Here is a 25,336-nt window from a genome sequence, read left to right as displayed (position 1 = left end):
GCATTAATAACTTCTGAAGAAACTCCTTACTCCCAACACTCAGTCACATGCCCCTCTTAAACTCTATCACTCAAGTCCTTTCAGTACACGGAGGAGGAAGAAGAAGAAGAAGAAGAAGAAGAAGAAGAAGAAGAAGAAGAAGAAGAAGAAGAGGAGGAGGAGGAAGAAGAAGAAGAAGAAGAAGAAGAAGAAGAAGAAGAAGAAGAAGAAGAAGAAGAAGAGGAAGAGGAAGAGGAAGAGGAAGAGGAAGAGGANGAGGAGGAAAAAGAAGAAGAAGAAGAAGAAGAAGAAGAAGAAGAAGAAGAAGAAGAAGAAGAAGAAGAAGAAGAAGAAGAAGAAGAAGAAGAAGATAAAAATAAAAGAACAAGACAGGATCAAGATAAGGAAAATTATAAGGCTGTGCAGTAAAAAGAGCCCACCACTCCTGAGTTGGGTAGCAGCCTCTTGCCAGCTGAGAATGAAGAATTCCAGCACAATTCACAACCTTGGCTGTAATGGGTGGCAACAGAGAGACAACTTTTCATTTGTTCAGAAATCAGAATGTGAAATAGCAATACCAGGCTTAAGGCCTGAGTGTGCTTGACCTCAGGCAGGGCCTCCCTCCTCCCAGGGCATGATTCGGGAATCTTACAAACAAAACTATTAACTTTCGTTTACAGGAGTGAGATCCTAGCTCCCAGCATCCCTGGGATATAGAGTATTATTTTATCAAATATAATCCTGCCAGATGCACCTCAGGAAACACCCCGCGATGTTATTTAAATTTCTTGGCAACCATGTGAAGAAAATGGCTTCAGAGCTCACAAAGACTCTCTCTATGACTTGCAAAGACAGTAATGTACAGCTGTCCCTTGAGAAGCCCACATGTGCTTCTTATGTGTGCCTTCTTGTGCTTCCATGTGTACCTTGTTCCTTCTCTGACCACCCCTTTGTATATGTGTATATATATGTATACATATATGTATGTGTATATGTGTGTGTGGATAGATAGTACATTTTGTATGTTCATATGTGTACCACAACACATGTGTAGAAGACAGAGGACAACCTGCAGAAGTAAGTTCTCTCCTTTACCACTGGGGTTCCAGGGATGAAACCCAAGACATCGGTTTGGCAGCAGCCTTTATCTACTGAGTCATCTTGCCTGCCCCACCAACTTTCTATTAACCCCTCTTAAATCTCTTAAACAATGCCTTCTGAAGATGGCTAACCCACACATCAGCTCACAGCAGCGGTGACTGCCTGTACAAAACCTGCACAAGGTCAATCCAGACAACATTCCAGCATGGGTGGGGGAGAGGCACACATGTCTCCACCCCTAATGGAAGGAGCTGTTGGCAGAAGATGGCTGCTGAGGAAGGGAGAAACATCTTTTCTCTGGGGATGAAGCCACTAGTGAGCTGCCCATTCCCAAGAAGATAGCACCAAAGCCATTCATGTATGGCCAGCACTACAGTCAGCACTAGTTGGACTCAAGAGGCTATTAATAACAATGATGATGATGGTAATAATGATGGTGGTGGTGATGATGATGATAACAAGGACATAAAATCATGAGAGAAGGAGGTGTCACAGCGTAAGTTGAGGGAGTTACTGGGTAATAGATATAATCAAAACAAACTGTATAAATCCATGTACCTTTCAAAGAATACATTTTAAAATTATTTTAACTGGTTTTTAATAAACTCCACCTTCACTTTGGGCTGGTTCCTTCTGACATTCTTCTATGCCTCAAAGCCAAGGATATAGCTAAGACAGAGTCCCTAAAGGATGACAGGAAATCCTCACACTACTGTTGCCAGCAACATATAGCCCTTTATCTCTGCCACTACTGAAGAGAAGAGTAAGCGCTGTCATGCCTGCCTTAGAGCCCTCACTCTCCCTTCCCCACTCTCTTTCAGAATTTATTAAGACGGAGGAATGCTGTTATTATAGAGAATACAATAGAAAGAGGTGAGCTCCAGATAACACCAGACTTCATCCAGCACCTTTGAACCTGGTCAGCACTAGAACTAATTTCTAGTAGAACTCAGGACCACTAGCCCAGAGGTGGCATCACCCACAGTGGGCTGGACCCTCCTCCATCCATCATTTAAGAAAGTGCCTACAGGTTTGCCTACAGTCTATTTTATAGAGGCATTTTTTTCAGGGGTTCTCTCCTCTTGAAATGACTCTAGCCTATGTCAAGTTGGTGTAAAATTAGTCAACATACTTGTCCCCTTTTCAACCTGATAAACAATACTTTTAAAGACATAACTTTTCCTTGTTTGGTTCATTCCCAAGATCTCAGACTAGAAATATCACAAACATGAAATATTACAAACTTAAAAGTCCCATAGTCTTTACCAATTCAAATACTTTCAAGTTCAGTCTCTGTAAAAATCCAAAGTCTCTTTTAAAATATAAAATATTACTTTAAAAAAATCAAACTCTCTCAACTGTGGGTACCTATAAAATAAAAAATAAGCTGAACACTTTTGAACTTCATGAGCAAAGAACCAGGGCACAGTCACAGTCTGTACAAAGCAAAACCGAACTCCAACAGTGCAAATAACACAATGTCCAATGTCTGAGAATTATTTATGATTTTTGGGTTCCTCTAAGGAGCTTGGGTCATTTCTTCACCACCATGCTCGCTCTGCAACACACACAGCTGGCCTTCTAGGCTCCAGCTGGTTCCACTCCACAGCTGCTTCTGCTCTTGGTGCTAATCCCATGGTACTCGCATCTCCAAAATGCTGAGGTCTTCTGCCGCAACTAGCCTGTACTTTCACCAGTACAGTAGGCTCTCATAGGCTATCTTCATGGTGTGAAGCCTCAGCTTTTCTCCATGTCTTCAGTCCTGGGGCTTCTACTGTCACTGAGGCTGCATCTTCACCAGTGGTCTCTCCTGGCCTCTCATGGGGCCGAGGCTCGGCTGCTCTTCATAACCCCATGCCTTCAAAATCAGTACCACCTGAGTGACTCTTACACATTACTAAGTTTGGCTGACAGCACAAGATACAACCTTGGCTACCTTGGAACAAAGCTTGCATGTGCGGACCCTGAGTAAACACTTGCCAAAAGATGTCACCTCAGTGATGGTTCTTAATCACAGCTGGTTCTTCAGTCCCAGCTGACCAGCATCTATGGCAGCAAAGCAAAGTTTACTTCAGTGCTTTGGTCACTTGTTAATCTAAGCTACTTCTTCAGCTCCTGCTGACCAGACCCCATAGATCCCTCACAGGAATGGCCAAGTAGAGTCTTTGCTTCCTTGTGAATCTTTACAGCCCAGCCCTCCATTGTCACTCTGCTCTCCACATTCTTCTTCATAGCTCCCACAGAGTCACCCACTGAGCTCGCCACTCAATAGCTTTCCTAGCCAAAGTCCCAAAGTTCTAGTCAGTCTATCGCAGCACTGTCTCTCAATCCTGGTATCAATTTCTGTCATACTTAGGGTTACTAATGCTATGATGAAACACCATAACAAAAGCAATTTGGGGAGGAAAGAGCTTATTTAGCTTATACTTTCACATCCATAGTCCATTACTGAAGAGACTTGGGATAGGAACTTATGCAGGGCATGAACGTAGAGGCAGAGACCATGAAGGGTTGTTGCTTACTGATTTGCTCCTTGTGGCTTCCACAGCCTACTTATAGAACCCACAACCACCACCCCAGGGGTAGCACAAACCACAGTGAGCTGGACCCTCACTCATCAATCACTAATTAAGGAAATGCTCTTCAGGCTTGCCCATAGCCTGATCTCATTGAGGCATCTCTCAATTACAGTTCCCTCCTCTCCAATGACTCTAGCCTGTGTCAAGTTGACATAAAATTAGCCAACACATTCTTTCTTACTATAACTTGAGAGAGTGGCTCATTTTATTTTTAACTTTGTTTTGATCAGAGATAAAACATTTTATTCAAAAAGACATTGTTGGTTAAAGAATCTGCCTAACTCGTAGCATTTTTTTAAGGTGGGAAGAGTGTGGGCTTGTAGCATACAACAAAGCAGCCCGAGGCTCCTGTCCATCTGGCCAGGAGTTGGGCTGTGCTGGTACGCACTACAACCGGTAGAATCAGAAGCTTCGGATTCATGGGTCAAGGCTTCCAGCCTAGCTTGCTATCACCAGCTGGGGCACTACAGTGTCCTGGAAGCATGAGCAGGTGCCTGCCCTTATGTCAGGGATCCTACACCTGCTTTAAGACCCTGGGGTCTTCTGTTTCTGTGGCTGGCCTTTCCTCCCCAGATTTCCCACCATGAGAGAATCTACAAGGACGCTGGTCATCCTGAATTAGTGCTCACCTTAATAATCACATATCTCCAGCCAAAACATTTCTTCCAACTACCATCACCCTACAAGCTAACAGAGGTGAGGATTCTAATGTGTGAATTTAGATAAACCCATTTCAGCCCCAGATTACCAGGGCCTTTCCAGCCATCTCTAGCTGCTCAGAGCCTACCCTGAGCTAAGGATGCTGCTTCCTGCAATTCTACAATCCCCAATAAGTTCTTCACTGCCATCTCTCTGTCCACCTAGGAACTGAACTCCCAGGCAAGAATTAGATCTAAGCTCATCCTGCTCCAGCACTTCCTGGCCTCCAGTCTTCCTCCAGATGCCTCACCTAATTCCCCTGAATACCCCTACATATGTAAACTTCTGGGCTACACCTCCCTCCCACTGGCCAGTTCATCTCACATCATCACCCTTCTGGCTGGTGCAAGAGCAGTATTCTTTCATCAACAGCGTGGATAACAGAGGGAATGGAATTATCTTCACACCAAGCCCTCCTGTCATGGAGAAAGACTGTTTTCTCCACCAGCTGGTGATGAACAAGTGGAGAGGAATTTACTCATCCTGAGGACCAGACATTGTCTCCATAGATTTGATAATGGGCTTAGCAATTCTGAGCTGTTCTTGGGAGTTATTTGTCAAGGAGGGAAGAGCTGTAGCTGGACGGGGGGGGGGGGTAAGATCCTCCCAACTTGCACTCATTTCTGCTCATCTTCTCACTCTTACTCTGGGCTGTGCAAACCTTCATACTAACCCTGAGATTGTCTTTCAAGTGGCAAAGCATATGCCTGAAGTCTTCCTGCTATTCCAGAAAAGGCAAGATGCTAACGCTCTCCAGCCTCTTCCATCCCAGTGGAAGCACTGTGCTCTGCTGCTCTGTCCCTTTGAACTTCAATGGCCCAGAGGTCAAGGGTTCCCTTGGGCTCCTTCACTGGACATGGCAAACAACTGTTTTAATGCCAAAGTCCAGAGGATTTTGCTCCAACCCAATCTTAAAGTGGCCAATTTTTACCTGCTGACTGCTCATTTTACCTCTTGACCCCTCATGACAAAGAACACATGATACAAGGAACAAACAATTACGGAGTTCATGGGTGTCTAATGGCAGGTGTGCCTCTGCAAAAGAAAGAGGAAAATTTTTAAAAAAAGAAAAAGAAAGAAAGAAAGAAAGGGAAGGGAAGAAGAGAAGAGAAGAGAAGAGAAGAGAAGAGAAGAGAAGAAAAGAAAAGAAAAGAAAAGAAAAGAAAAGAAAAGAAAAGAAAAGAAAAGAAAAGAAAAGAAAAGAAAATGTGAGAAGAACTAGCAATAGGAGGTAGGCCAGGTGCCTGTCCAGGCATAGAGCCATGGAGAAGAAGCCAAGGTGGTTGAATGTTGTTCTAATCTGTGTGTGGCGCTGCCAGCTGAGGACATACCTGCTAGTTTTGCTGCCCTTTGAGCTGCATGCTTCTTCTCACATCTCACTTTCTTCCCCTGTGAGGTAAGACATGTATCCCCATGCAGATAAATGCTTCAATGATCCCCTGGGAGTTGTTGATGTGTTCCCTTCTCCCACTGGGAGTTGGAGCCACATGCCAGGTGAGTTCACACACTCCCCACTTGCATAAAAGCACTAGAACACAGAAATCAATTTCTAGTGACCTTGATTTGTTTTGGCCCTGGCTTTCTTTCTAATTCCATCTTCTCAGGCTTTCCCTCTCTCCTCCTCCTCCACCCACAGACTATGCTCTGGGGAGCTGAAATTACATGAAAAGCTTGGGCCAGAGATGCCAGTAGCATTTAAAATGTATATAGGAGCCCACTATGCAATGCCATCCAATAGAATATACCATAGAGAAGAAAAGATGCAAGCAGGACAACACAGACTTATTTGAAATTCAAAAACATCAGACTTACTCTTAGCTCTGAGAACCACCCCCTCCCCATTCATCTCTGTCATAAAGAGAGCTATTTTAGAGGTCATTGTGCGGAAGAACATTGCTTTAATCTTTTCTACACCCAAGGAAACCATAAATATATCTTCTGCTGGGAGGGGACAAGAAAAGCAATGATGTTGCCTCTTTTCTTTACAGAAAAAAAAAAAAAGAGGCAGCTTTTTATTTTTATGTAAAAGAGTTGTCAAGACACTTATATTTTTCCTAGCATTAAAAGTTATTTTTTTATTCCACTTAATTGTTCATTGAGATTTCAAAACCAAATCTGCCTCCTTGCCAAATATCTTTGTAATATGTACATTTCCCACTGGCTTATTATAATAGGGTTTCTCATAGGATTCAGCCACCCGGCATCTGCTTTGTTATGATATTATAACAATAATTAACATTTCGCACTTTTACTGTATAGCCAGCCTTTGATCCATATTTTAACAAAAATGTAATAACAATGCTCTTTCACACAGCATCCTTCATCCCAGAGCTTCAAAGTCGTTGGCAGCATCATATTATAACCAGAGAGAGTTGCATTCAATCCTGAAACCCTCCCGACACCCCATGGGGTCCAGAAACAGCAGGCAGCTTCCCTAGGGGAAAGGGGGGGGGAGAAAGGTCAGTGAACTGCAGTTGAATGGATGATGACAAAGCCTGGATAGAAAGGGTCAGCATTCTGGATTGGGGATCAAGAGCTTCAGTAGTATATGTGTTTAAAGTAAAGAGAAACAAGAGTCAATAAGCTTCCTGAGATGGGGATTTGGACAAATATCAAAAGTCAAGCACCCTCCCTGCAATAAATCCTTGGGGAGAAATCTGGCTCCATGCAAGGCATTTCTTTCACAGATGCTGCCGATCACCTACTTTCTGCTTGGTCCATTTCCCTGAGACAGGGCCCAGTCAGAGGCTCCTTAAGCTCCAAAAATGATGGTCCCTCTCCCTCCCAAGGGCAGCTGACAACCACCAGGAGGCACTGTTTGTACTCAGGCCAAGAGTAATCTTTCTTCAGAGAACAGTGGCCTCACCACTCCTGCTTCCTCCAGTGGGCCCTAACCCCCTAACTTTCAGGCTTCTTTACTGAGAACTTCTTAACTTCCACAGGGTTAAACTCTTTCTGAGGCTAATTCATTGTGATGACAAACAAGAGAGGCCAGGGGTCACTCTCAAAGCCAGAAAAGATAAGTGGAACTGTTACAGGGACATGAACTGTCTGTCTCTATTCCTCTAATGCCTGGTTAATGCAGAACACTTTGTCTTCTCTTAGCTTCACTCTGATTTACAAAATCTCAGGCAGATGTAACGATGGAACTGCCAGGGTATACAAGATGGAACCAGTATGTTTACTGCAGTGAAGAAATTCAGAAGGTGCCTGATGCAAACAGAAACAAGGGCTGAAGAATGAACAGGAAGGACAAGCGGGTTCAGCATGAAGGAAGTACCTCCGCAGCCAAGGTTTCAAGTAGCCACTCCTGTTCCATGATGTGTGCTGAGACACCAAATGTGGCAACAGCCTTATGAGGCCATGTTGTCACGTGTGTTATATGTTCATAGAAAAAGGAACTGAAGTCTGCAGGTTTAAGATTTCCTAGGATAAGGATAAGGAAAGGGGACATTGGTGTGCTTTGAGTTGCACCAGAGCTATGGGTTCAAATAGCTTCCAGTGACATGCATGCAAACTCCAAAATGATTCAGATATGATTGAGGGGAAAAGAAGAGAGAGGAGTAGGAATTGGAGGAGGTAATTTTATACGGGTAAACTGGGAGAGAGAGAGAGAGAGAGAGAGAGAGAGAGAGAGAGAGAGGAAGAAGGAGGAGGAGGAGGAGAGGAAGAAGAATGGGCTTCACAGGAAGAGTGTGGCAAATGGCATCTTACATTCCATCTACTGTCTAGCTCTCTCTGTATCTATGCATTGTCATGATGCCAATCCCATGAGGCCACACTACTGTCCCCTATTACAGGAACACAGTTCCAAGCTAGCTTAACTAAGAGCCATGACCAGAGGAGACATAGAAGTATGAAAACATCTCTTGTGCCCTCCCATAAGAGAAGAACAAAAGGAGAATATCCGTTTGTCTGAATTGATTCTGGTAAAGTAGAAGTCTGTGTCCACTCCTGCCAATTCCTCCAAGGGCCCCTAACTCACACACCAGGGACTTTTCACCAATTTTTCACCTCTACTGAAATAAGGACAAACATCATCAGGGTACAAGTAATTAAATAAAGAACATTGCAAGCTGGTCTATAAAGCAAACATTCAAAATTTTAAAACCAATTTAGCCTATCTCTGCACTCCACCATGTGTCTCAGTAGGTCTCTCTTTCAGTAGATTTTCATTTCATGTGCAAATAACAGTCACAGAGTCTGGCTGAGAAGCCAAAAAGAACATCCCTTACAACAGAGAGCACAGTGAAAAGGTGTCTGGCTGTCCTCCCAAGCCTGGAGACTGAGAAACCCATGTCATTGTGAGCTTCCAAAGTCACTGTTCCAGTTTTATTCCTGTTGCTGCAAAAACACCATGGCCAAAAGCAACTTACAGGAGGAAAGGGTTTACCCTGCTTCTATGTCAAGGAGGTCACATTCCATCACTGAGGGACATGAGAGCAGGAACTCAAGCCAAAACTCGAAGCAAAAGAAAAAGAAAAGAAAGAAAGGAAGGAAGGAAGGAAGGAAGGAAGGAAGGAAGGAAGGAAGGAAGAGAAAGAAAGAAAGAAAGAAAGAAAGAAAGAAAGAAAGAAAGAAAGAAAGAAAGAAAGAAAGAAAGAAAGAAAGAAAGAAAGAAAGAAAATCATGAAAGAATGCTGTTTGCTGGCTCACTCCCAGCTTAACTAGCTTTTAATACAGTCCAAGACCACCTTCCTAGGGAATGGTGCCACCCATAGCAGGCTGAGCCTTCTTGTATCCATATCAATCAAGACAGTCTCCCCAACAAACATGTCCACAGTCTGTTCTATGAGGTCCCTTCCTCTCAGAGGCTGTACTGAGTTGACAGATATAATACGCCCCCCCCCCGTCCTCTCTGCTCAACAAACAAAAGTCCGTAGCATCGAAAATCTCAAGTTCTTTCTCTTTTGTAAGTTGGGACAGGAGGCTAAAAAGTGTTGAAAATATGCTAACTTACACCCTGGCGCCAACAGGGAAGGTTGAGCTGAGTCTGTTTTATTAGCAAAAAGCATGCTTTTCATTTGCCTAAAAATGATTCCAATGTTGCCGGTCCCCATGGGGTGAGTCTTCAGCTCTCACCCTCCTCAGCCCCATGGCCTGCCTTCAGATACTTTTTTTAACAGAGGGCTTTTAAATACCATTGTCTTTCTAGAAAAGGGGTTAATCTAATGAACAATGCTTGATCTAAAAAGCTTTACCATAAAAGCAACGGAGGGAATTGAGGATTGTCTAAATAAGAACCACATGCTCTCGGCACAGCTATGCGGAGAAGGCCAGTCCTAGAACACATTGGTGATTAATTCAGTCAGAGGAAAATAAAACCTGCCACAAAGCCGCATGTTGGAATGTAGGTGGTGTCCTGGAACACGGAGTCCTGAGCCTTCAAACATCGGAGGGAGCTTCCTGCATTTGCCGCTCAGATACTCACCCAGCTCCTTCCAAAAGGTGTGAAGATTCGTCTCCCAAACACACACCAGGGAGACTGGCTACATATGCAGCTGGCAGTGCCTTCCCTGGAGCCTTCCAGGGCTGAGCCCTGTCTTCCTGGCTGGATAAGTGAAATGAATGCATGCAGAGAGTACTCAAAACACTCGCCGTGTTTCCCTGGCTGCTCAAAAAAAAAAAAAATCCTATGGGGAAATGCAAGCACGTTCATGATTCTCTCAACTTCCTGTGGGTGTCAGAGAGCAAATGCTAGCCAGCAAGGAAAACGAAATAAAATAAAAGACAAGGAACAAAATGATAAAACAAAATCATCTGAGGTTCAACCCTCCCTGAGTATCTTCAGGAGCTTAATAGTGCTGGGTAAATGGAGACATTTTCTTTAGTAATATATCCACTGGCACATTGTCCATGCTCCTGTAAATAGTAACTAAACTGTAACATGAGCCGGTAACCAATCCTAAGAGATTCATTGTGTCACACACACACACACACACACACACACACACACACACACACACACACACCATGAACATGAAAGTGGGGTTATTGTCGTGGTTAGGGTTTTGTGAACAGACACCATGACCAAAGCAAGTCTTATAAGGACAACATTTAATTGGGGCTGGCTTACAGGTTCAGAGTTTCAGTCCATTACTATCAAGGTGGGAGCATGGCAGTGTCCAGGCAGGCATGGTGCAGGAGAAGCTGAGAGTTCTACATCTTGTTTGGAAGTCAAATAGAAGAAGACTGGCTCCCAGGCAACTAGGACTAGGGGTCTTCAAGCCCATGCCCACAGTGATACACCTACTCCAACAAGGCCACACTCTGACAAGACCACACCTTCTAATAGTGTCACTCCCTGGACTGAGCATATACAAACCATCACAGTTAGTTAGGGAAGAGGAAAGAGTCATTGGGAGTGAGAGAGGACAATGAAAAGAGCATAAATCAAAGCTCATTATAAACACCCATGAAAAATGTCACAATAAAACCCAGTATAATGTCTAGTTAGTAAGACATGCTAATAAAGCTTTAAAAGAAACTGAAAATACATACATACATACATACATACATACATACATACATACATAAAACAAAATAGCAAAATAAAAGCAAGCTGTTGCCTAGCTGTTTGGACAGGAAGTAACCCAGCTGGAGAACCAGGATTATCCTTTGGCCCCTGGTAATGGCTCTAAAGAAAACTTCATTTGTGGTTGTGACCCCAAGCCTGGAACACTGTTGCTCATTCAGATAAAACTTCACTAAAATTCGTTAAAAGTAAAATGTTGGAACAAGGTCCAAACTGATTGTATAGTACAGGAAGCTCTACTTCAAGTTGTTATCTGTAAACAACATGGGAATTTGGTATTTTTCTTACTTTCCAGTGTCCGCTTGTGTTGTCTAGACAGTGCCTGTGGCTTTGTCCCAGGAAACAACAGTTCCAGCAAAGCCCAAGTTAGCTAGGGGACACCCCATATTCGGCAGCTGATATCTGAGTGGTTAACTACATGGCTTAATTTGGGGATGGGAAAGCTCCTGCCATACCTCCTCAGAAGGTAGCAGACTCAAAGAAGAGCATAGTGTGGCAGAGGAAGAGGAGGAAAAGGAGGAGGAGAGGAAAGAGTTGGAGGGGGAGGGGGAGGGGGAGGACCTACCAGCTCTCCAACATAGGACCTGTTAATAAGAAACACTGTGCAGTGTGCGAGGAAGGAACCTTGAGATACTATTTTGTAGAATGATATGGCTCCCTAATCTGATTCATAACCCTGGGGAGGCTGGGGGAATACAGCTTCTGATTTGAGCCATAATGAACTGGTAAACGATGCGGCTTCTGGCTGTATAATGAACGGCTGCATTAATTCTCCAGCTCTGATTTTAAGCCTCAACATAGGCCCTGAAGTGACAGGATAGTTATCTCAGCAACAATTAATATTCTGAAAATGCTGTTTAGAAATAGCCTCATTGCTCATTCTATTACCATCAGAAAAAGTTTTGTTCCTCGGGCATCTTTATAACCTCATAAAAATGTGGGAAATGAAATATATATACATATACATATATATATATGTGTGTGTTTATCTATCAATTACTATATTATATGTGTATATATATATACATATATATATAGGGAGAGAGAGAGAGAAGTTTCTATTTACAATAAGTTCCAGTTTCATTTTAATTTCTGATCTCCATCTTGAAAATCACATTGAAAGTAAGAAGACATTTCTATATTATTTTCTGGCTTGGTAAAAATGCCTTGGCTGTGATAAAGAGATTAGGTGTTTTGTCACCTGGTAGACCCTTATCTGTTAATTTGCCCGGAAGATTATCTCCCCCCACATAGCACATTTTCCTCCCCGCAGTAAGAAAAACTGCTTTCAGGTTTAATTTGAGAGTTGAGAGACAGCTGCCGAAGATGCAATTGAACTTAGGCATGGTGAGGATTTATCACACTGTTGGCCAAGCTTACAGAGTTAGTGTAGACAGGGCTCACGGGGTTCTTAGAATTTGATATAACTGCTGTAGAAAGACACCCTGACCAGTTCAAGGGGCTGCCTCAGAAGCAGGTGGACTGCGGCCATGTGGGGTAATTATTCCCTATTAGATAGAAGGGGTTTCTGTCACTTCCCGAGTATAGTTGCATTATGTTAAGACTCACCCCTCTGACTCACAGCACTGGGAACATGGAACCTGAAGAGGCCACCTCCTGTAGACAGGCAGTAACCCCAGAGGAGCAGTGGGACACCAACCCACCTATAAAACTTTCCCCCCAAATGTTATCCTGTCTACAAGAAATGCAGGGACAGGGGATGGAGCAAAGACTGAGGGAACAGCCAACTTGAGACCCATCCCATGAGCGAGCACTAATCCTTGACACTATTAATGATACTCTGTTATGCTTATAGACATGGATCTAGATGGCTGTCCTCTGAGAGGCTCCACCCAGAAACTGACTTAGACAGATGCAGACACCCACAACAAAACAGTGGTAGAAGCTTGGGGAGTCTGATGGAAGAATAGGGGGAAGAGTTGTGCCCCCAAAGAGGATCAGAACTCCACAGAAAGACCAACAGAGTCAACTAACCTGGACCCTTGGGACTCTCAGAGACTGACCCACCAACAAAAGACCATATACAGGTTGGACCTAGGCTTCGCAGCACATATGTAGCAGATGTGCAGCTTGGTGGGTCCTGAACAACTAGATCAGAGGCTATCCCAAGAGCTGTTGCCTATTCATGGGATATGTTCTAGCTGGGCTTCCTTGCCTGGCCTCAGTGGGAGAAGATGCACCTAGCCTCGCAGAGATTTAATGTGCCAGGGTGAGGGGATACCCAGGGGGTGGGGACCCACCTGCTCAGAGGAGAGGGAGAGAGGGGGTGGAGGAAAGGATTATGGGAAGGTGTTAGAAGTTAGCTCATGAATTGAGCCCCACTTTCTGCTTCCAAACTCTTGGCAGGATCCTGTTTTAGAAGCCTTGCCAGTCTTCAGGTCCCCAGGCTGAAAATAATGGCCTTGGCTATTCACTACACTCTGTCTGCCCACCTCTGTGCACCTCTCACAAGATGCACTCTCTGCTGACCTACCTTCTCTCTAGAAAGATCCCACCACAGCCCTGGAGACTCTTACCAGGACACCCAAGGACATTGTCCAGGACAGTATATGCTACAATGATTGGAGACCACTCAAAATCTGCTTTCCAGTGACATGAGCAAAGACAGCATTGTCCTCATTAGCAAATGTGACAAAAATGATCCTTACACTTAAAATCAACTTCAAGGTCTGTCATGATATCCAAGTTATTGCTGCTCATTCTAAGGTGAAAAGTCTCTCGTTTGGTAATAATCTTGGGAGACAGTGTGTCTTCCACAGAGCCATGCATAGAAGCAGCATGGAATCTTTGAAGTTAGAGTCCCTGTGAGCTCTGGACAAATGGCGAATGAGCTTTGTCTTGAGTCAGCTGGTTTGGCACAGTGGTTGTTCTGTGTTACAAATTCTGAATTTTGCATTTAATTAATTGACTCTGGCAATTGACATGATTCTTATTTCTTTAAAAAAATCTTAAACAAACAAACAAACAAAAACTTCATTTGATAAATGTCCTTGAAGTGCCACTCAAAGCACAGATGTGATCACATGATCTGACTACAATGCCAGCCTATGGGGAACTGCTTTAGAATGTACAAACCAATACAACACAATATTGACTAGGAAATTCTCATCAGATACACACAGTATGCCTGGTCAGAGAGCTGCACCTGGGTCCTATAAACCATGAAACATGAAACCGCTTAACATTAATAAGCAAATAAAGCAAAATCCACCCAGCTTATAAGATAAGCACAAAGGTAAGCAGAGATAAAGCATGTGTTTCCTCCTGCACAAATGCTGAGCTGAACAGGCGCTAAGGCCTACTCTTCTTTCCTTGATGAACGGTCGAGTTACAGGAAAGGAAAATAGACTAGAATATGATGCCTTCGGCAACCAACTTCAGGTACCATCTGTATATACTCCTGGCACTATTAATTTGCAATTAACAAGGGCCTTATGCTTTATCCCCTGCAACTCCCTGTCTTAAAGTGTGAGGGAGGGAGCTGAGCGGCGGGGAACAGGCAGGTGGTGGCAAGCCTGCTCAACAACACATGATACTGAATCACTGGTCTGTGAGCTGCTCTCACCAGCTAATAAAAGGTCATTTGTTGATGGGAAATGGAAGTTTCCGTTATGCCGAAACAACTCTTCAAAGTGTGGTAGAGTATTGTAGAGGTAAGTGATACACGGCACCACACAGGCTGAGCTATATCACACACAAACCTGATGAAAGTCTAGGCGTGTATCTAAACTCCTCCCCTTACAGGTCTGTGGATGCCAGAGAGGGATGACTGAAGCTCTAAACTCAGTCACCCTGGCTTCTGAGCTTCTCTGCCATTGGACCAACTGCTTGACCTCCCTCGGGGTCTATTTCTCCATGCACCCAGTCATATGAATCATGAAGAGTCTACCACAGAGATGAAGCAAACTTGTGAGCTACTGCTGCCACTCACATCGAGAACCCTATCTGATGGCCTCCAAGTGTACTTTGTTTTAAAAAAAAAACACTCCAGTCACTTGAGAAGGGCACCCATGGCATTCCTGCCCCTTTAACTGAAAAAGAAATGGGTGCCAAGTAGCCTCCTGACACTGCTTGGTAAGCCTAGAGCTGTGAACACTGTGCAAATCTAGGCTTGTCCACAGAATCAAGCTCTTAAGGTCAAATTCCTTCACCAGAGTGTCAAAAGGATATAGGGAATTCCTAAATTTCAGCCAAATTTATCAGGTTTCTAAAAAAAAAAATATATATATATATATATATATATATATATATATATATATATATAAATTTGGAATAGGACTTATTTTGTTTAAATTTATTTTTCATTTACATATATACATATACATATTTTGTGTGTGTGTGTGTGTGTGGTATATGTGTGTGTAAGAGTGTGGAAGGCAAAGGTTGATGTGGGGCATCTTCCTTAATGATGGTCTACTTTAGTTTTGAGGTAGAATGGCGCTTATCCACTGAGCCAGGTTGACTGACCACTTCCTCAGGGCTGGAATTAAAGGTGTAATCCAGGCCTGTTCTAGGGATCTAATGTGGGTCCTCATGGCTTCTTGGCAAGCATTTTATCAACTAAGTCATCTTCAAGATCCTAGGCTAACACATGCTAAGAGAAATCTATGCTGAACCTAGCTGATCTGTGACCTAGAAGTGGAGAATGGATAAAAAACGATCTTTTTTTTTCCTTGAACATTTGCTCATAAGTGTAGCATCAGATGCCTGGGGGAGTTGACTGAGTGTGATATAAAGCAAGACAATTCATAGAGTCTAGAAAAATCATAGCCAACTGTGAATTTCAAGAAAACAGAGATCCCTTCAATGTAAGCCCAGAGCTGAGGACATAGCTCAGTGGTGGAGTACTTGTTTAGCACATGCAAGGTTCTGAGAACCATCCGCAATACAGAAGAAAAATAAAGTCATTTGTGCTAGGTTCTGGAGAAGCTGCGAAGCCTCTTGCTCTGGGTGTAGCTGGAGCTTAGTAGTGGAGTGCTTCTGCAGCATGAACTGAGCTCCATGTCCAACCCTCACCACTGTGCTGGTTTGGATAATAGTCCCCATTGGCTCATATATGTGCATGCTTAGTCCCCAGTTGCTGAACTGATTGAGAAGGATTAGACGGTATGGTCTTGTTGGAACATCCATCTCATTGGCAAGGTGGGCTTTGAGTTTAAAATCCCATACCAGGGCAAGTGGCTTTCTACCTGTTGCCTGTGGGTCAGGATGTAAAGCTTTCAGCCACTTCTCCAGCACCATGCCTACATGTGGGCACCTTCCCTGCCATAATGATAATGAACTAGCCCTCTGAAACTGCAAGAAAGCCCCATTTAAATATTTTATTTTGTAAGAGTTGCCTTGGTCATGGTGTCTCTTCACAGCAATAAAAACCCTAAATAAGGAACTCGAGAGAGAGAAAGAGAGAGAGACAGAGACAGAGAGAGAGACAGAGACAGAGACAGAGACAGAGACAGAGACAGAGACAGAGAGAGATTGAGAATGAGATCAGTTAATTTTCAATGGGAGGAGAGGCCCTTGGTCCTGTGAAGGTTCTATGCCCCGGTATAGGGGAATGCCAGGGCCAGGAAGCAGGAGTGGGTGGGTTGGTGAGCAGGGGGAGTGGGGAGGAGATAGGGTATTTTTGGAGGGGAAACCAGGAAAGGGGATAACATTTGAAATGTAAATAAAGAAAATATCTAATAAAAATTTAAAATTAAAAACAAAAAACAAAGAACATACACAACAAGAAAAACAACAACAAAAGAAGGGCCTTCTGCACATCCCTTAATCCTACCACTTCCAAAAAGAGCATTTCATGGTTGGAAGAAACCAGGGCAGAATTCCCTGGAACATCCAACTGTTTGCTCCTGGGCCAAGACTTAGAGACATGACTCATCCCAAGTGAACGAGGCCATATTCTGTGGGCAAATGTCTCCACACCCCAGATGTCAGTCAATTTCTGCTTAACGACCTGAGACTCTGTGCACTGGCAGACATCATTGCAAAAGCTTCCAGTTTTGTGACAGTCGTGAGAAAGACAGGGAAGGCAATGAGGGATGCTGTGGGTTTCACACTCATGGGGATCCCACATAGCTTATGAGTTTCTAGGACTTACATGCTGATCTTTGATCAGAAAGTTTGCATTCACTTAGTGAAGGATTTTATGTTTTACAAAGAGGTCAGGAGAATTCAAAATGTGTTTATTTATCATCTGCTCTATAAGAAGATTTGAGAAATAAAAATTGGGGGTATAAAGAAAGGAGACAAAAAAAAAACAAAAAAAAACAAAAAAACAAAAAAACAAAAAAAAAAAAACAAACAAACAAAAAAAAACTCAGTAAAACAATCCTTGAACCAGAAAGGCTAAATAATAGGGCAGAAGAACTGACTGCAGGCAACAGAAGTGAGTTTTGAAAACGGATGTAAAGCTAATTATTTTTCCTGGGATAATTCTGCCATAGATTTTGCTGGTGATGTTTTGGTATTGGATAAGTTCATGCAATAATTCCACAGTGAAAGTGTGAAGCTCAATGTAAATCTCCATGGCTTTGGGATGGTTATTCCAACTGTACAGGGGTTTATTGAGATGCATAGTCTTTGGATCTGGTTAATTTGGGTACGTGGTGTTCCTTATTTGCAAGTCTTTTTTTATAATAAGGTTTATAATAAAGAAATAAAATTATTCTTTCTACCAAAGTTTCATTTTTTTGTGAGAATCTATTATAGCAAACATTATACACTCTCAAGTAAGGGGTAAATGAAACTTGAAAGCTTTCCCCAGAAGAGTAAAGGAAGAACCCGTTAACTGTCACCAGAAAGAGTTGAAGAGTGTCAAGGAGAGCATCATACAAATAAGGCCTCTACTACTTGATGTCTTTAAAATTTATTCGTACTAACTCATGATTGCAAGCATACAGCATGTTCAGATAAAATGTTAGATGACTCGGGGGTTAGGAACAAAGAGCCTCCCTCAACAAAGATATACTGAAATGCCTGTCTCCAGGGCCTATGATTTGTCTTCATTTGGAAATAATGTCCACAGAGGGGTACAGTTAAAATGAACTATTTAGAGTGGATCTTAATAGAAGATAGCCTGTATCTTTGTATCAGTCAGGTTTATCTAGAGAATCAGAACCCATGAAATTAAGCTATAGTCAATGGGATTTATTAGATTGCTTATGCAACATGGTCTAGGCAGGCCAACAATAGCTGTCTTCATACTAGAAAAGCTGAGAACCCAGTAGCTGTTCAGTACACAAGGTCAGATGCCTAAGCATGCCCAACCTGAAACTGAAAGTCTAGAGGATTTGGGGGCAGCCACTGGTCTTCAGTCCACATTGGAAGGCAATGAGACAAAGAAGAGAGCTTTTCTCTCAGACTCCCTTTCATCTGGGATGCTATCTGAAGGGCCACCTATACTCAAGATGGGTCCTTCCACTTCAGATAACCTGGTCAATCAAATAAATACCTCCCAGGTGTACCCAGAAGCTTATCTCTTCCAGATCCCATCAATTTGACAACCAAGATTATTGATCACAGTCCTCATGGAAGGGAAATCTGAACACCGGGTGAAAGCTGTACAGGGGGATGCTGGTGAATGAGGCAGGAAAACCTCATGAAGATGAAGGCAGAGAATGAGGTGGTGTTCTACAGTCAACCACCACCAGACATAGCCAACAAATCAGCAGAAGCTAGGAGACTGATGTGTAATGGGGTTACCAATGGGGTCTTTAGAAAGAACCTTAGCAGCTCTTGACTTCTGACTTCAAGCTCCATCCTGTTGCATTAGTGACCCAATTTGTGGCCCTTTCTGTGACAGAACTAGCCAACTAACACAAGAGGTTTGCATTTTGGAAGCCCATCCCGCTATGAGTGAAGCACATACAATGTGCTCCAAAATGGTATGAGGAGAGTCATGGAGGTCTCCCCAAGACTTCTGCATATCTAATGGGCTTACTATCTCTACTATCTCTACTACTGCACTTTTTAGTCCTAATTTTCCCCTTTGGTTATGGATTCTAACTCTACATTTTGTTTTTGCAGATTGCAACCAAATTATTGTGTAAAAAAAAATCTGTCTCATTTCATCTATGGTGCCTATATTTTTCTTTAATTTCTTTAACAAATTGATTAACGGTCCTTTAGTCTTCATACATTCTTTCTGACAACTGATTATTTAAATCTTGATTTTTGATTCCTTCTCCTGTTTTTGGTTTTGGTAGTAGTGGTGGGGGTGGTATGTGTGTCCGTGTCTGTTTCTCTCTCTCTCTCTCTCTCTCTCTCTCTCTCTCTCTCTCTCTGTGTGTGTGTGTGTGTGTGTGTGTGTGTGTGTGTGTGTGTGTGTACCTAGAAACTGGTTCTTATGTACAATGATACTCCACAGAGGACTGAATGAAATCCCTTCCTAGTGAGGTAGTGTGTTGCTCCAGTGGATGATCAAACACAAGCCGAGCAAGCCTTGCTTGGCAAAGTCTATTTCAGTCATGGCTCAAGTCCTAAGATATATCCCTTAAACCTGACCCCATGACCATCTTTTCTCAGACATTATACAAACATACAAACATCTGGGCAAATTATCCAAAGTCTTATCTACAAATAACGACAATATCATCTACTTTGTATGTCTATGGTAAATTTTATTGAACAGAAAGATTTGCTTAAGCACAAGAAACCAATATATGTCTATTCCTTTGTCTTTTAAGTACCAATTTCTCCAAAATATAAACATCAACCTTCTGCCATCTTAAGCTTTCATATTTATGACCCTAGAGTCTATTATGATTATGCTTTTAGTGGCCAACATGTATTAGCATTACCTTCAGGAAGACCTAAGAACATACCCCAGGATGTTCCTCAATTTCTGAAATGAAAGACTCATAACACCTGCCTTGGGATAGGGCTATAAGAACACATGGAAAGCACCTCCATAGTGCCCAGAACAGGCCCTCTCTACCCAATCTAAAAAAAAAAAAAAAAAAAAAAAAAAAAAAGCAGACACTACCACTAAGTCAAACATTCTGGATCTCTCTGCAGTCCCACAGGCTGCTATGAATTCAGACTTAAGTCCATATATCCCAGCACTATCATATTGTGACTGCAAGAACCTCAGCTCTCAGCTGGCCTCAAAGTATTGAGAAACAACTGTGACTAGACAAAGCTGTCTCCTAAAAACTCTACCAAAGGAGTAACATCATTCCATAATTTCAATTGAAAAAAAAAAGTGAGCTACATACAGGATGAAAGGAGGACATTTGCGCCCCCCCCCACCACCACCACCACTTACCTGACTCAGGCATTCACTCAGACATCTGCCTCTACTGTTGACTTCTGGAAAATGGGACTGAGCATCATGGGCTAGAGGGAGATATTCTTTGATCTTGGACTGATGTTGATATAAACAATCTCTGCAAAGGAATAGCAAGTATCCCCTTGAAGAGGCTGCATTCACAATGTGCTTTGAGTTTGATGTAAATGAAACTAAATCGTGGTTGTTTTCTTGTTGTTGTTCTATTTGTTTTTTGTTTTGTTTTTTTTTTTTCATCAAGATACGGGGCCAAATCATTATTTCAGAATATTAGCAAGTTTTGAATTAGCTCTGAAAGACACAAATCAAAAGGTCTGAGATCCAACAGCTTAGCAATTACCAAGCGACTAGTTTACACTTAATTTTAGGGAATCAAAAATATAAATTAGACCCAATTCCAAGACTGTCCTAAAGAGTTAGGACAGCAATAATGTATAAAGATGCTAGTAGTCACCAGAGGACTACTTGACTGGGTGCTTCTCTCCCTCTTTCCTGTCACCCTGGGGAGCATGTGTGGATGTGACTCACCATCTTGTCTTCCATGGTAGGTACTTGAGCCCAGGGAATAAGTGACCACTGAGGACAAAGGACCTCAGATAGCTTGTGGAGCAGACAGAAGGAGCTATAAACTTGAACATTTTACAGCTGGACCACATCGTCTTGAAGAGACTCTTCGAAAGATTTTGTTTTGAATATGTGTATATGCATGAAGGGGAAATCCCACATGATTAAAGGTGCCTGTGGAAGCCAGAAAAGGCCACCGAATCCTATGGAGCTGGATTTATAGGTGATTGTAAGCCACCCAGACTGGAGGCTAGGGGTGGAACCCTTGTCCTCCACAAGAGCAGTATACATTAACCTCTGGGCCATCTCAAACTGAGTCTTGACAGCTATGCCAACTGTTGCTTCAGTTTGGGGTCACTTTTCATTTCAGCTTTGGGGCCAGATTCTCTGACCACCCCTGCTGCCATCAACATGGCCTTGCGACTTAAAAAAGTCACATTTACCAGGAGGATGGTTGGTGAATAGGAACCCTTAGTTTACCTCAGGATTCTGTCACGTGCACACCCTACACACACAGCCATGCAAGATCAACCCAAAATATTCAGGACCAATTTGATTGAGAAAGCTCACCTACTACCAGCTCACAGAGCCCACTTCCCTAGCTCTTGGGATCTAGTATGGTGCCCCTACACTCCAGCTTCCCCTTCACCATGTCAGTGAGGAATTATTTGGGGAAGAGGGAAAAAAAAACACTCTTCTCAACTCCCGTCAGAACATTAACATTTTTGGAAGAGTTTCGTCCTTTTTAAGACTTGGAGTGAGTGAGAAGCTTTTAGAAAAGCTAAAAATATCTGTTAAACAAGAAGAGAACACCCGCCAGCCCACTGTTCCTTCTGAGCAAAAGGCTCGCCAACCTGGGTGTGAAGTCCTCTGCTGGGACTCAAGGACCTTGAGGGAGAGGTGTCAGCTGTTCAACAGCTTAGGAACAAAGATAAAGGGAGGTGAAGTTGGAGGTAAAGATAACAGAAAGCCAGGAGTGGCTGCCACATCACATACGCTATGGCCTATGAAATTCACCCTATGTGAATTCCTCCTGCTATAACCAAGAAAGCCAAGACAAGAACCGACTGAGACACTTGTCCAGAGTCACTACACAGAGAACTGCACCCAGGGGAAGGATGACCAGGCTACGCTCCGCTGTGGGTCTCACCATCATACTGGGGTATCCACGGCCCTCAGAGTATTTAGTAGAAGGAGGGGAAGAAGTAGTCCTAGATCATGGCTCTGATCTCAGGCAACCTGAATGGACCCACAGTCAAAAATCTGACTTCCAGGGATCACAAGGGCAGATACTTTCAAACACTTGAGGTCTTCCTCTGGCCTCAGCATGGCTACCCATAGGCATGGGCAGCCTTGAATATGCACATATATGAACATGCAATATACATGCACACACACACAGACACTCACACACTTTCACAGCCATGCCCTAAAATGATGTTTTATCATTTATCTGTCCATCCTCTAGTCTAACCATCATATCCAACTATCCTTTCAACTCTAAGTATTAGCAGAAGCCTAGGAGCACCTGAATGACTACCCAGCATTGCTCCAAGGTGACAGAAACATTTGGAAATGGTGCTTTGGGTCTGGGAAAATAGCAAAACAGAGAGGTAAGAGGAAAAGTCATTGAATTCAGCAACAGCCCATGTGCCCTTACTGACAGAGCTTACCACATTTAAGTTCCTCATGACAGACTGGTTCATGACCCATTCACCAAGCATACAGAGAGAGAAAGAGAGAGAGAGAGAGAGAGAGAGAGAGAGAGAGAGAGAGCGCTTAATCCCTGTATCATTGGCTACCACTGGTTTTCTAAGAAGCTTAACGGGGCATGCTCTGACTTCAACAATGACCCACTAATAGCTTTACATTTCTCCACAGTATTACAAGCTCCTATCTCCTAATGAAATCAAGAAATCAAGGAGACAGCAGACAGCAGGCGAGTGAGCAAACACGGAGCAGAGCCAAGGACACCCTGGGACTCTCTGAGCTACAAATAGTCACCTGCAAGCATTGATCAAACCTTAACTTCCACCTAGGAAAACTGAGTTGCTTCTCTCTGGGTGAAGCAAACTTCTTTCCCACTGTACTTGAAAAAGCATGACATGCCCAATATAGCTGTGATCTTGTCGAGGTTGATCATGTTCTCCTCTATAGGGAGGGTGACTGTCAGCTTATAGCATCTGATGTCCAGGTCCTTCCCAAGAGTGTTCCTATGACCAGTCCTCCAAGAGAGAGTTTCAATGTTAGTTAATGCTAGATTTGCCTTGATTGTATGTGGCTTTTATTTCATGTCTGTCCCTCTAGGTTACACTTTGGCACTTAAGTTCTGGATATTGAGGCATTTGTGTTTTCCCAATTTCCTTAGCCATGTGACACATCTGGTGAGGGCTGCTGGCCACCGCCTTTTGCTTAAACTCCCTGGGTAGCTGCTTGCTACTTTGAAAGTAAACAACAACGGTTTGTAATATGGCCCTATCTACTTCCCCTGTCCAGTTCCCCTTTCACCCCAGCTGCATGTATACTGTCCACTTCCATCAGCATGAGACCTGGCTAACTGACACTCGCTTCTGCCCCTACACCAGGGCAGCTCCCTGTGTTGTCTCCCAGCCCACTGACCCTTTCTCCCACACTCACCCTTTCACCATTCTCAACATCCATAGCTTCTCATTGGCTTTATCTTCTATATTGGACATCCAAGTGAACCCATAGACCTATAGACAGATAAGATATAGATACAGATTTGGGCTCCAATATAGATAGTGATTAAAACCTTAATAGCCCTTAGTGAGTCCCTTTTGTAAAATTTGGCTAGAAAAGAAAATGGGACGAGGAGCCAAGGGCCAAGTCTCAAATGTTCCAAAAATTGACAGAATAAAAAAAAATAGCTGTCTGAAAAATGAACCATCAAAGAGTGTGGACACACTCTCATCCTCAGAGCTTGTCACTGTGTTATTTCATAGGGCAAAGGGACTTTGTAAACTCATTGAAATTAGGGATGCTGAGACATGCATGGTAGCATAATCCTAAAGCCCTGGCAACATGGGAGTTGAGTCTGAGGCAGGAGGATCCCAGGTTCAAGTTCTCTGTGGGTTACAGAGTAAGTTCAAGGCCAGCTGGGCAACTAAATAAAGAACTTGCCTTGAAATAAAAATAGAAGCTGGTGGCTGGGGATACAGGCCAGTGGTGAGGTGCTTGCTGAGCACTGATGAGGCCCTGGGTTCAATATCCAGTTCTATAAAATAAATAATAAGTAAATGAAATTCAGGGTAAGGATATGGAGATATATATGGGCTTCTATGTGGGGCTCAAAATAACGGCACTACTCTGAAATCTCCTGAAATGTGAGCCAAGATAAACCCACCGCTCCCAAGTTGCTTCATTTAATAGTCTGGTCATAATGGCATAAAAGTAATATAGTCAGGGTGAGCAGAAAATAATGACAGAGGCAACATGGAGACTTGAGTGTCATAAACAGAATGACAACAAGGTGAACAGAAGCAGCAGTGAGAGGGGAGAGATGTTGGTTGCGTCTATATGGAGCCCTGATATGAGGATGGACAGTCCTACAGAATTAACACCTATAGCACACTCAGGCTACTCTGGGACAGTGTCAAACACTTTAAACTTATTTTTTAAAATAACAGTATTTTTAAAGTCAATATAAAACATGGCCATCAGCTGTATAAAATTTGTTAGGATTTCTTATGCTTTGGAGACTCCCTTTATTTAGATGTTGAACCATATTCAATTCCCCTCATCCTGCATAGCTGATCATATGCTTCTTGAGGGTAGGGTACCATTTTCGCTGCCTCCTCGACTTAATGAACTATTTTACAAGCTGGAAAATGTGATTAGTTTATTTATATTTAAGCAAAATGTGTCACAAAAACTCACTAACTTACTCCCAGAAGTTTTGCATCATTGATGACAGATGGGGGAGAGAGGGTCAGCAACTTAATCTGATTTTATCCATCATAAATATTCAAATCATGTATATTTGTTCCATAAAACAGTTGTTTAAATGGCTTTAATTTATTTTCAATTTTATTGTCTCAACTGTATTGTGCAAGGCAATTGTTGAAATAGTTTGGTAACATCTGATAAATGTCTCTCTCTCTCTCTCTCTCTCTCTCTCTCTCTCTCTCTCTCTCTCTCTCTGTGTGTGTGTGTGTGTGTGTGTNACCACCACTGCCCGGCTCATGTTTAGTTTTTTACAGGAGTGCTGGGGATTCGAACTTGGGTCCTTAAATCTTGCACAGTAAGCACTTTTATCCACTGAGCTAAAACCACAGCCCCCATACTTGTTTTTAAAGATACCTTTCTATAAGTCCCATAAATGTACAACTGGTACTATTTATAATGACAACAAGTAAAAGAAAACAATAACAAGTAAAAATAGAGGCAAGCCTTAATTTTTTTTTTCTGTTTGTTTTAGTTTTCCAAGCTGTGAACTAGAGGTCAAGTCTGTCAGAACAGGTGATCTGGAAAACTAGCTGAGGCTTTCTCCTCCACGTGGGGAGAAACGCGTGTGTCATGAGAGGCGTCTTCCCCTGTTGGGATGCTGTGGAA

At 42.9% G+C, this 25,336-nt stretch overlaps 1 long non-coding RNA gene across 1 annotated transcript in view; it reads right to left on the bottom strand.

Moving 5' to 3' along the window:
• Positions 1–23,463, bottom strand: part of LOC115032797 — a 76,113-nt gene extending 52,650 nt beyond the window's left edge. The window contains exons 1-2 of the long non-coding RNA XR_003838435.1: positions 23,402–23,463; positions 20,180–20,300 (exon numbers count right to left, since the gene is read on the bottom strand). This is a non-coding gene — a long non-coding RNA (uncharacterized LOC115032797). The remainder of the gene's footprint in view (positions 1–20,179; positions 20,301–23,401) is intronic.
• Between the last annotated feature and the right edge of the window lie 1,873 nt (positions 23,464–25,336).

Source organism: Mus caroli, chromosome 12, assembly GCF_900094665.2.
Source record: "Mus caroli chromosome 12, CAROLI_EIJ_v1.1, whole genome shotgun sequence".
NCBI lineage: Eukaryota > Metazoa > Chordata > Mammalia > Rodentia > Muridae > Mus > Mus caroli.
This window is presented reverse-complemented; position numbering and strand designations above follow the sequence as displayed.